Source organism: Belonocnema kinseyi, chromosome 1 (assembly GCF_010883055.1).
Source record: "Belonocnema kinseyi isolate 2016_QV_RU_SX_M_011 chromosome 1, B_treatae_v1, whole genome shotgun sequence".
Classification (NCBI taxonomy): domain Eukaryota; kingdom Metazoa; phylum Arthropoda; class Insecta; order Hymenoptera; family Cynipidae; genus Belonocnema; species Belonocnema kinseyi.
Window position 1 is genome coordinate 52,759,983 of NC_046657.1, and position 12,822 is coordinate 52,772,804.

Below are 12,822 nucleotides of genomic sequence, written 5' to 3' on the forward strand. Positions count from 1 at the left end.
GCTACAAGCTATCTAAGGATGGTACTATAGAAGGCCACCTCAAGGTAGGCCTAGTGGCGCCATCTCTTGGTCAGGCCGGAAACTTATCAATCCACCCTCGTATATGGACTTTATAAAATTATTCTTACTTAACATGTTTTTTTAAACTTCAAAAAGCTTTTAAAAAACAAATAAATTTCATTCATTGGTCAATTATTAGTAGTCTCACGATTTATTACAATTTAGTAGTTCTGAGATAAGGAATGTTGTTACGCTAAAATAAATCGCAAATATATTTTTAACAGATCCCTATTATATACCGCCAATCAGATATAAGCTTAATCAATATCTTGTGCGTAAAATAGAAGGAAAAGCAAAAAGGATTGGAGAAGTTATTTACGTTAATGGCGTGCTGACGATGGTTAAACGAGCACACGTAGGCAATGGTAATTTAAAAACTAAGATATAATTGTTTTTAATATTAAAGTACTACGTCAAGAAAGACTAGCATTTGATTGTATATGCAGAAACTTACGATTTTTTAAATTCCTTTACTTAACATTGATTATGTTTTTGTTACGCACTCAGAGCGACCTGAACGAGAGAATCTTCAAAAAGGTGATGAATTGTTCCATGATAGAGCAGAAAGTTCACCCCCGACACTGGATTATCGTGAACATATTGCAACATATTGGAATAATATGTGGCCCCCGCCATATCTGCTCCCTCAAAATCTAGCAGGTATTGCAAAAACTATCTTAAAATCAAAAACAAACATATTATAGATGTGTGCCTGAAGTGAACAGTTTTTCCTTATAAGGATTACTCTAGGGCTTTAAAAATTAGTTCTCTTCCCGCGTTAATTAAATATAAAATTTCTGTTACATAAAAGCACGTCTTAACATTTTCATTTTTTCAAATACTTAAGATTTATTTTTTTATGTCTAACATCAAATTTGTGTGACAATTGATTACGTAGAGTGAGGGGGATAGCGCCAACCAGATAACAGTCAATGCTTTTTTAAAAGTTAATGACATGTTGAATTAATCCATTTTTTCTAAATTTCGAGTCCTGCATTATTTTATTTCATATTTCCATAAGTATTAATCACATGGAAAAAACAATGATTTGGTAAATTAATTATTTTTAACACGCTGTATTCCATCGGCTTTACCTCTCACCACAGGGTAAAGTCCACTGCAGCTTTTTATGAAAATCAAAACATTTAAAGATAAGAAAAAAGGTGATGGTATATCTTGGACTTGAATTACGTCTAATTAATATAATTAGATTTTATAATATTGTTTTATCTGTCAAGATATCAAGTTTTTATACAGAAAGTATTGTCATTAAAGTTGAAAACTTTATATTTCTGTCAGCGAAACTTCCATTTTTTCGTGGTAAAAACTGTTTTCTGTTTAATTTTTATTTACAACGCCAATTTTCAAGACTTTAGTAAGTAACACTATCTCTCTGATAAAATAGATTTATTTGATGCAAAGTAGAACTAACATTGTTAAATAATAGCCGTGCTATAAGGAAAATCTCCTTTGCCACACTGGTTGGCGCTGCCCCCCCCCCTCCTTGCACTACCTGTTAATGGTTAGAATAATAAAATCTTATATTTTTCCTCACAGAGAAAATCATGGATCTATAGTTTCTAAAGGATTTGGCTCCTCCTGCCGGGTTTTTCCATATGTGGGGTTTTCCTGTCGGGATGAACTGAAGCACAATTGTATAAAGGTGCAGGCGAATTCGGGAGCTTGTTAAAATAATTCTACTAAATAATTCTCATTTCTTCTGTTTCTAAGTTTATTCTTTCTGGAACTCTTCCCCTCGTCAGGTTCGAAATTTCTTCGATCGCCAATGTAAAAATATTTCATCTTAGGTTTGTCTTTAAGATGTTGAATTCTAGTTCCGATGGAATACGCGTGAGTGCTTTTTACATCATTAATGGCATTCTCTTCGGTGACCACGTACCCAAACTAGTCGACGGTTATGAAAATTTTTTTGTGCAAAAGCACTAAAAAACGTTTGTATACAACAATAAGTTTATAATTCTGAAGAAAGTTTATTTATAAATTGATAAAATAGGATATTAACATTCGCGTAATAGCACTTTGCATATAATTTTTGGTTTGACACATTGCAAATTTTTGATTCGCGTATTTTGAGTACTGACAACAATTTTAAACTAAATCGTCTAAACCTTAACAAAATAGATAAAAGCTATAAAATTTGCGCATTTCTTGCAAATCAACAAATAATTAACTACACACACGTAACCTATAATTATTTTTGGAGTATATTTAGCGATTGCTAGCTGAGGAAAAGAGAATCTTTGAACGTCGATAAAGTCGATATCATGTGGCTAAGTTCGTTCATTAAGTTTTTTCAAGAATTATTTTCATTTGTTTGGTACTCACTATGTCTACACGGATTGAGATATCGTGTTAAACAATTTTCAGTTAATAACAAAACAAATAATAATTTCAGCATTCTTCGCCGGCCTGCCTGTGTAGAACTTGCCCTAATAGTCCCTAATAATATTGAGGCTTTTTTAGAGGCCCCAACAACGCTTGAATAGCTTCTAAATGTGTTGCTCGTTATCTTCAAAATTTACTTTTTATTTAAATTGTATTGCAATATTTTCATGATTTAGATTATTCTTAAATCATTTTAAAGCTTCTAAATATCTCTTAAACTTTCACTAATCATAAGATACATAAATAAGCTAACATAAAACATAAAATAGGTTTCGTGTAAAATAGAAGCTGAGCAATATCTTTGCGTTATGGTTCTTAGGGAGTTAGTGCATGAAAAAAACAGAAAAAGATCTGGTAGCCTATATTCTGGTTTTTTGTTACATCAAACAAAGTTTTGTATTCATTAAATTTCTTCAGTTCACAAGATTTTGATCAAGATGAAAGATGATCAGAAAAGTTTTCAACATCATCCACTAGGTGATTATTTTTAACGAGATGTCAAAAGGTATCTTTTACAATTAAATAGAAAAATATCTGATCAATGAAGAAATACGCTATTCCCAATTGGTCTGATGAGGGACACAATGAGTTTTCTAACTAGAGTATTTCTATTTAGTTATCACAAAATATAGCTTGTAGTTGATTTTTTACACAGTTTAAAATAGTTTTTAGCTTTTTAAATATTCTGTAAATTGTAGGATAAGTGGGGTATAGTGTAGATTACCAAGCCGTAGTTTGCTTTTCGTGAAGCTAAATAATCTATACTACTGACTTAATTTCTTGCCTAAAACAAGTAAATAGTTACTTCCATAGTATTTCTGTAACCGCGCAGCTAATTGGAAATATACATTACGTTGAAAACCCTTTTCCATCTCAAGGGACTGGACTCTCTAACCTTTCAGGCTTTCAATTTATATTCGCTAAACTTTGAAAACGGTTTATGATAAAAATCTTTGAAGCAGCTCCAAGTCTTTCAACAATTAGCTGGTGATTAAAGAAAATTCTTCTTACCTTGATAAATGCTTTGAAATACATTAAAATAAGCTTGAAAAATGAAAAATTTCTTGAAATTCTTTGAAGTCTGAAGGAGTGTTACGGTTTTTCTGATTTTCTCGAATGTGTATCACGCATTTTTCAAAATAATTTCTCAATTTAATATTAATGAATAAGGCATAAGATTTTTATTAATTTTCACTAGACATTATTGACAAGTTATTAAATCATTTAATAAATGTATGGAAATGTAAAAGGTATGCTTTACATAACAAAATTTATCTTATTAGGATAACTCTAATCGTTTTTTTTTGCAGTAAAAATAATATCAGTTTGAACTTAAAAATGAACGTGTACTATATAAATGAGAATGGGAATAAGGAAGTAAAGGATTCATGATCAATATTCTATTCTCTGTGAAAAATATTTCTTTGATTGAAACAACACATTTTGTTTGAATGAATTGTATGTTATTTAAACAAATTTTTATTTGTATTTTACAAAATATATTTTAAGGGGATAATGCCAAAATCCAAGGTATCATATAAATTAACTTTTTCATTCAACAAAGAATTCGATGGATTTAACTAAATTTTATTTAAAATTGGAATCATATATTTGTTTGAATGAAACAAAATTTGCTGAATTTAAGTTTTGGTTCAATTTATTCAAGTGTATTCAAACAAAAATTTTTTCGCAGTGTTGTAGAAGCAATAAAATTAAGGACTTAAAAACTTTGGATAATTTGGAACGTTTATTTACATATATGCTCGTATTGATTTAGAGTTCCACCGGTCTGCGCATGTTCTTAAGCGTCATTTTTACACGAAGACTTAATTTATAATTAAGCAATCTTTTATAACCAATCAAAACTCTAAGAATAAACACGTAGAATTGTACTAAAATAGTAAACAGTGAAAAACAAAATTTTCAAAATCCCTGAGAAAAATGCTTCTTTTACTTGAACGAAACTTATTATATTTGAATTCAGTAACAGATTCTACTTGATTTACAAGAGATACACTTTGCTTCAAACATTTGTTTAAATCAAGCTAATGTCATTTAAAGAGATGTTTTGGCTTGTACTAAATAATATAATCATTTTCTCAGTACCATTTTTTCACACCATGTTTTCACACTACATTTGAAGTATCCTCTTAATAGTCCAGACGCTAGCCCCATTTCCGTCGGATCGGCGAGGTCCATTTGATTTTTTTAAATTCTTCTGTAAAATAATCTCCTGATTCCAAAACTGTGTAGCAAAACTCTGTCAAATGTGCCGTTCTCGAGATACTCGCAATTAATTTTTTTTTTATTAACGTTCGATTAAACATTTAGAATTGGAATTTTAGAAATTTTGTTCTCTCCTCTCGTTAGACAAGCTCATAAGAAACAATAGTTGTTTCGGCGTTTTCTCGCTACAACAATTATTTATTGGACAAAACTAATTAACGTGTAAAATAAGTGATAAAAAATACTTTTATCAATAATCAAAAAAGTATTTCACGAATGGAAAAAAGTAAGATTATTTTGAAAGTACCCACTGAAATATACAATTTTGTAATGAACAATATTCCTCTAAAATTAATAATTTGCAAGATAACAGAGTTTTTTTTATGATTCATTTTATCGCGTTACAACAAATATTAGTTTTTCATTAAGCAAATTACTATCAGAGGCAAAATTTCTGTAAGTAACTATACTCACATGCTTAATAAATGAAGGTTTATCCGAAAGGATCATTAAATTGTTTAAATGTAGGCAAATTGGGGCTATTGTTTAATTTACTTTTAAAAAAAACAGAACGTGCGGAAATCCATAATTCGCACGTTTAAATTTATATTTATCAATGGGTTTGCGAATATTACTTATGAGAGCACCATTTCGTAAGTATCTTTGAATTTTTAGAAGTATTAAAAAGAATGCTTCTAATATATTCCATATATTATGTTTTTCAAATTTGCAATTATAAGTGATGCAAGAACGCATGCTGATTAATGTGGTCGATTACAACAAATATATCATAGCAAAAGATTGATTAATAAATGTTGCCTAAACAGATTTTTACAAATTCAACACAAATTTTTCTAACTTATCAGGCCAGCCATGTCCTTAAATCCATATATAATGTTTCAACCTATAATATTAATTTTAATTATTTTTAGATTTTGAATAACTGATAAAAATAAGTCATTCAAGGCCTCAAAATTTGAGTGCTTAATATTTATGCGAAATAGTATATAAGAGTTTTGATTATAAATTATTAGCAATGTAATTTGATGTATTATACCTTTTTCTATTCAAATTTTAGATTTCGACAACCTAAAAACTAATTATCTTCTTTCTCATAGAATTAACATATACCAACATAAAATTCTTTAAAGAACTGTTATTATTCTAAAAGTTTCATTGTGAGCTTTGGGATATTATACGTTGTAATGAAATTATTATGTTATTATGCAAACATAAATTACAAATAATGCACACACTTTTAACCATTGTTTATAAAATGATAAAATGAACTATAAGCAATAAATAAAATCGCAAATTTCACAATTAAACTTTTAGAATAATTTTTTTAGAAATCTGTGATAAAGTTTCAGTGTGCCCTCGTAACCCTTGCATAGCATCTACGCCTTTGGGTGTAGGAGCTACCTGCCATGTGCGCGCCTCAGCCTACTGCAAAGTTTTCCGCGTTACTAATAGTAGTTCCTTATATTTAAATTATGAAATGTTCACATATACCACAATATTAGTACTGCTTCAAAGAATAAGTACACTAATTTTCACATCTTTATCTCTTTTTTGGAAAAAATTACATCAACCCAAAGTGAACAAATTAAACAACCATCCCAATTTGCATAAATTTGAACAATATAATGATCATTTCAGATAAACTTTTTTTATTAAGTATGTGAGTAAAGTTTGTCGTAGAAATTTTGCCTCCAACAGTAATTTGCTCAATGAAAAATTACTATTTGTTGTAACGTGTTAAAATGACTTATAACAAAAGCTCTGTTACCTTGTAAATTATTAACTTTAGAGAAACAGTGTTCATTACAAAATTGTATATTTCAGTTGGTACTTTTAAAATATCCTTACTTTTTCCATTCACGAAATACTTTTTTTTGATTATTGATAAAAGTATTTTTTATCACTTATTTTACACGTTAATTAATTTTGTGCAACAGATATTCGTCGGAGCGAAAAAACGCCGAAAAAACTATTGTTTCTCATAATCTTGTCTATCAAAAGGAGAAAAAAAGTTTCAAAAATGTCAAATATCAATGTTCAATCATATGTTTATAAACAAATAACCTCGCCGATACGATGGAAATGGGGTTGGCGTCTGAACTATAAGATTTTATTCACATTCTATCTTCGGTCCTCAGACGTAAGAGTTAAAAATTTTAATGTTTTTAACAGAATAAGTTAAAAAAGAATAAATTTGTTAAAGTATTGGCAAAAAGGCCTCGCTTCAATCTGGGTAAATAAAAGATTTCATTTTTCGCAATTTGAGAAAAGCAATTCTTATTATTTTTAAATGTATTCAGCATAAATTTAAAAATCTGTAAGTTTTTCACCCTAGAATCAGTTTTTTTAAATGTTATTAGTGCTGTATGTTCCTTTAAATAAATTCAAATAAATTTTTTTGTTTTAAGAAAACATTCAAAGTTTAAACATTTCTCTTCATAATTTAAAAAGGATTGAGTTCGAGTTCTTACACAAATTTTATTTTCACTTTACATCATTATTGAAAAGTATATATTTTTTCGCCCTGAATTTCTTTTAAGTGTACAAAAATGAGTTTAAAATGTACAAAATAATTATAAAGGGAAGAAAAATTTATATTGGAACAGAAAACGATTTCCTTAAATCAAAAAAACTTTTTTTTACTGGGAGCCAATGTATATTTTCCTATGATTCCAAGAAATTTTCTTTAGATCCAAGAACATTTTTCCTGACTGTACAAGACACAAAACTATTTTTGTGATCATTTGCGTATTACAATCATTTGTGATTGTAGAATAGGCCTAGCGTAGTAGGCATGAAAAATTGCTCCCGCTCGTATCACGCTTATATTGTTACCATATAATAAATCCTGCAAATCCTACTCGTGAAAATTCATTTTATGTCGACTTAAAAAAATAATAAAAATTTCAAAAAAAAAATATTTTTTAATCAAACAAATTCATCATTCGCATTTGAGTTCAAGATTAAAAAAAAAATTGTTGATCTCACTAGCCTTTGCAGTGTATATTTTCTTAATCTAAATAGGCTTATCTGATTACTATAACAATTAACAAATTGCCTGTTTCAATATTTTTCACTACTCAATACCTCACAAGAAATGAAATTATGAGATTGAGATATGCAAAAACAACAAAAAAATTAAGATTTTATGTATGAAAAATTAAATTAAAAAAAAACTATTTTCTTTAACGTTTCAAATTGAAAGTCGTTATTGGAAAATAATACTTCCTTACTTCCTGTGATTGGTGGTGCTGTTAGATATCTAGCAGCAACGGAACTTAAGCGTGGAAAGTGTTCCTTTCTCGCACTCCAAAATGTCCTGGCATCGCTGGTCCGATCCATTATACCTACCCTGAAATACAATTCGATTTCTTCTTCTGTTTTATCCTTTAGAAGAACTGGATGCATATTCGATGCTGCCACAATTTCCATATAGCTGCTCTCCAACGAAGACATAGAAACAGAATGGCTGTCAACAGCTTCCTCTGATTCTGTTGCTATTTCTATGAGGTTGTTATCTTCATTTGCTTGGTACAATTCCTTCACGCGACTTCTCAGCATATCGGTCTTTACTTCTAGAGTCCCGCGAGAAAAGAAATATGATTTGAATCGAGGGTCTAATGCAGTCGCCAATGAGAAGTGAGGTTTCGTCTCAAGCTCGCCCAGCTTGAAGCTGATTTCCATTTGCAGACTAGACTGGAACCAAGATAAGCTGAGACCAAATTTCTTCTTTTCAATGCATTTCTGCACTGAAAATGAAGCTGGTATTATTTACGAAATTTTGGATGTCCCTACAAACATATTCTTCACAGAAGCTTCCAAGGGCTGCACTATCTGCAAAAGTCCTTCTACAATTTCCCACTGTGCACTTGATAGTGTTTTTCTTCTGTCGGTCTCTGCACTCTCTACAGCATATATGCCTAGGGTATTTTTTAGTTTAAAAAATAGATTTGCAGATTTGCAGAGAGTCACAAACGTAGAAAAACCTTCACTCATAATATCTTCTATTCTCGAGTGAATATTGGCATCGATTTTAAAAAGATTGCTGCGATCGTCAGCGGACTTGTGCAAGTGAGTAGAGATAGACTCACATTCCTTTATCGTTCTCATCACACCCCTGCATTCAATGAGTACATGAAAGAACACAGAATGGACAAGAGAAAGGTAGCATAACTCGGTTGACAAGGCGGTCAGATTCTCAGTGACTACGTTCTTTCTCGAGTCATCTTTAAAATGAAACGAATGTACTCTTTGTTTAAATCTAACTCATTTAAAATTTCATTAAATTTCTCTGATACCCTTTCTTCCTGTTCAGAAAAAATGACAAGCATTAATAAAGTAGAATTTTGTTCAAATTTTTCTCCTAACCAATGAAGTGTCAGTAACATTGTAGAATTATTTGAACCGCAGCACTTTGTAATGTTCACAGACACAGTCACATACGTTATTTTAGCAATTTGTGCTTTAAGTTTCCTGTTAACACTGTCACAGACATCGGGTATGATTTCACTGTAAAAAAAACTTTTTGTGGGATATTATATTAGGTTGTTCAAAAAGTAAGGTGACTTTTTAATTTTCGCGGGCTACGTACATTCAAGTTTTAAATTTTTTGTTTTGTTGTGTTGCTATACTCGTCACGATCATATTTTCACAGTTTTTACTATATAGCTCGTGTTGTTTTTCTGGCAGAGGCGTAAAAGGTTAGAAGGGTTTGGTGTGCTCGGCGATTTTCTTTTTTCGAAAAAAATGGAGCAAAGAGTTTGCATTAAATTTTGTGTGAAAATGGAATCCAGTGCTCTAAAATTCTTGAAATGTTGACAGTTGCATACGGTGAGTCTACTCTGAGTAAGAAAAATGTGTATAAGTGGTACAAGCTGTTCCAAGAAGTCCGAGAGGATGTCGAAGACGAACCTCGCCCTGGACGTCCCAGCACGTCAACAACGGATGAAAATGTTCAAGCAGTTGAAGAAATGGTGCTGAAAAATCGCCGAATTACCATCAGCGAAGTTGCTGAAGATGTTGACATATCGGTTGGCTCATGCCATGCTATCTTTTCGGACGTTTTGGGCATGAGACGTGTGTCAGCGAAATTTGTTCCAAAACTGCTTAATTTTGATCAAAAGATCCATCGCATGACCATCGCTCAGGAGATGTTGAATGAAGTCAATAATGATCCTGATTTTCTCCAAAGGGTTATAACTGGGGATAAATCGTGAGTCGAAACTAAAGCCCAATCGTCTCAGTGGAAGAATCCTGAGTCACCAAGACCGAAAAAGCACGTCAAGTTCGGTCAAATGTGAAGGTTTTGCTCACTGTCTTCTTCGATTACCATGTCGTAGTGCATCAGTTTGCGAGAGGCGATAGGCAAAAAACGTCCGGAACTTTGGAAAAACAATTCGCGGCTTTTGCATCACGATAATGCACCTGCTCATTTATCGTTGCTTGTCAAAGATTTTCTGACCAAAAACAGCACCACAGTCATGCCTCAGCCTCCATATTCACCGCATTTGGCCCCCAGTGACTTTTTTCTTTTTCCAAAACTGAAGAGACCCATGAAAGGACATTGATTTTTAACGATTGAGGAGATAAAAACTGCATCGGTGAAAGAACTCAAGGCACAAGTGTATTATATCTGAGGGGGATTACTTTGAAAGGGACAATATAAATATTAAGGAATAAATGATTTTTTTTTTTTTTAAACCATAAAGTCACCTTATATTTTGAACACACCTCGTATTGCTGATTGGTGTTTCGCATAAAGCGAATAAATCCGGCTTTCTCCACAATGGCTGAGTCCTGATCTAAGACAATCATTTCCACAATTTCGTTGCTTAAGTGCAATAGCTGTGAATTTCCTCACGCCCACCAGGGGACATTTATTGTACTCGGCATTCTGGAAATGAAGGAAGGATAGTAAATGCTTCAAACAGATTACGATTACTTAAGTATTACTGTAATTGTACTTATTTTAGAAGTTTGAATAGGTCAACTGACGTCCAATCAGTTAGAGGACCCAAATTTCTCTTGAAGTACTTAAGAACCAAAGACTTATGGCTGCATTCTACAACTCCTAACTCTAAATAATAGAAAGGGAAATAAGTCTTCGCAAATAAATTTAAATCTTTATGAGACGAGGCTAATAATAGCTGACTGATATTTTATTGTAAAATTATACTATCTCCGTTTTTGAACAGCTATTTCATTGAAAAATTAAAGTTGACTCATTTTTTACGTTAAATACGTACTGCAAAATACAACAGGTCTCTTAAGCTCAAATAAAGGATAATTTCGTCATCCCAGACAGTAGGATTATAAATATATTTAAAAGTTAATATGCTTTAATTTGATTTATTTCTATATTATTCGACCTGGTAATAATAAAGTCATTATCTATGTTTCAGTCGTATATTTTATGAAAACGGGCATGATTGTGGAAAAGAAAGTTCCTTAATGAGATATATTGACAGATTGTAGTTAAAATTATGCAGTCTATTAATTGATAGTTAACTTTAAACAAAAAAATAATAGAAAAAAAGCTATTTTTTAAACGAACGTAAATATCCTGGCGTTTTACAGAATTTACAAATTTTCTCGTGAAATTTGAGTAATTCTGTGAATAATTTTAAAAAAATATTCACGAGTTATAAAAAACAAAAAAATCCTAAACATGAATCGATTTCAAAAAGGTTGGAAAAAAACGGAGACAAAGTTTAGAAGCATTTAAAGGAATTTGAGTGGTTTCAAGGACATAAATCAAATAAACAAGAGGAAATACCGAATAATTTTTTATTTTAGTAAATTAATTCGAAGAGAAACTTGAAAAATAATTATTTGCAAAGATGTTCAGAATTTTCTGAACGAAATCTAGAATATTTTAAGATTTTTTCTTAATGTATTAAAATTTGACAAACATTTCACAAAAATTTATAAAATATTTTTATTTCTATTTTATTTTTTAGTTCTAAATAACTTTTAGATTCACTCGAAATTTTCCTATTATTTTGTAAAATCCGGTAGGAGTTAAAAACTTCTTCTAAATTTTCGAGATATTTTCCAGAACTTCTGGAATCTTAAAAATTTTGAATTTTCTTAAGAAGCTTAGGAAACTAATATTCACATACAGTTATAAAGGAGCTGATAATACCTATTTCCTGGTTCGCATATCTCTTATCTAACTTAAGTTCAAATTAAAATGTTTATAATAATTTATGAAATAAATTGTTATTATCAATTTGTATTTTGCATCAGATATCATTTTATCCCTAAAATCGAAAAATTATATGCAAGCACAGAGCGCGATTTATGTTGAAAGTACTACGAATTTACACAATTATGAAAGCGTTATAGCAAAAAAGATGAAGTTATAGCCTGTTATTGTCTATTCTATAAATAAGTATAGCTATTCATAGACATGAATGAAAAATGAATTTTGGAATTTCTAAACAACAGAAATAATATTTTGGGCCACCGCACAGTGGTAAAAAACGTTTTTTTATGTTCATAAACCTAATAGCTCAAGATAGGCTGATCGGAATTAAGTGAAATTTAGACTGAATACAATTCACGTCATAGCTAATAAGGAAAAATATGCAAAAGATCTAAATATATTTTTCAAGGGCAGAAAATCCATGGGAAATCTGGTACTTTTCATATTTTATGAATAAATCGACTCACACTTTTAGAAATAATGATAGATTGTTTGATATTAACATTTAAATTTCTTTATTTACAACAGCCAAACGAAAATTCGAGAAAAAGTTGTTACCTCTGATTTTTTATTTTCTTGGAAAGTGAAAAAAAAAACAAGAAAAAACGTGAATTTTCAGCTTTTTTCTGGCAAAAAATTAACGATTTTTCATGTTTTATTAAATTTTCCAGGAAAATGAAAAATCGGAGGTATTAATTTTCCTTCGGCTTTTAGTTTGGCCAATGTTAATAAAGAAATTTAAGTTGTAATTAAAAAAATGTATCATTATTTCTAAAAGTTTGAGTCAGTTCATTAATCAAATATGGAAAGTATCCGATTTCCAATGGATTTTTCGGCCTTGGAACAAAAAATATCGTTTTTTACTAGTGTGCGCCGGCCATCTTGCTTCAAAAATCGCGCCG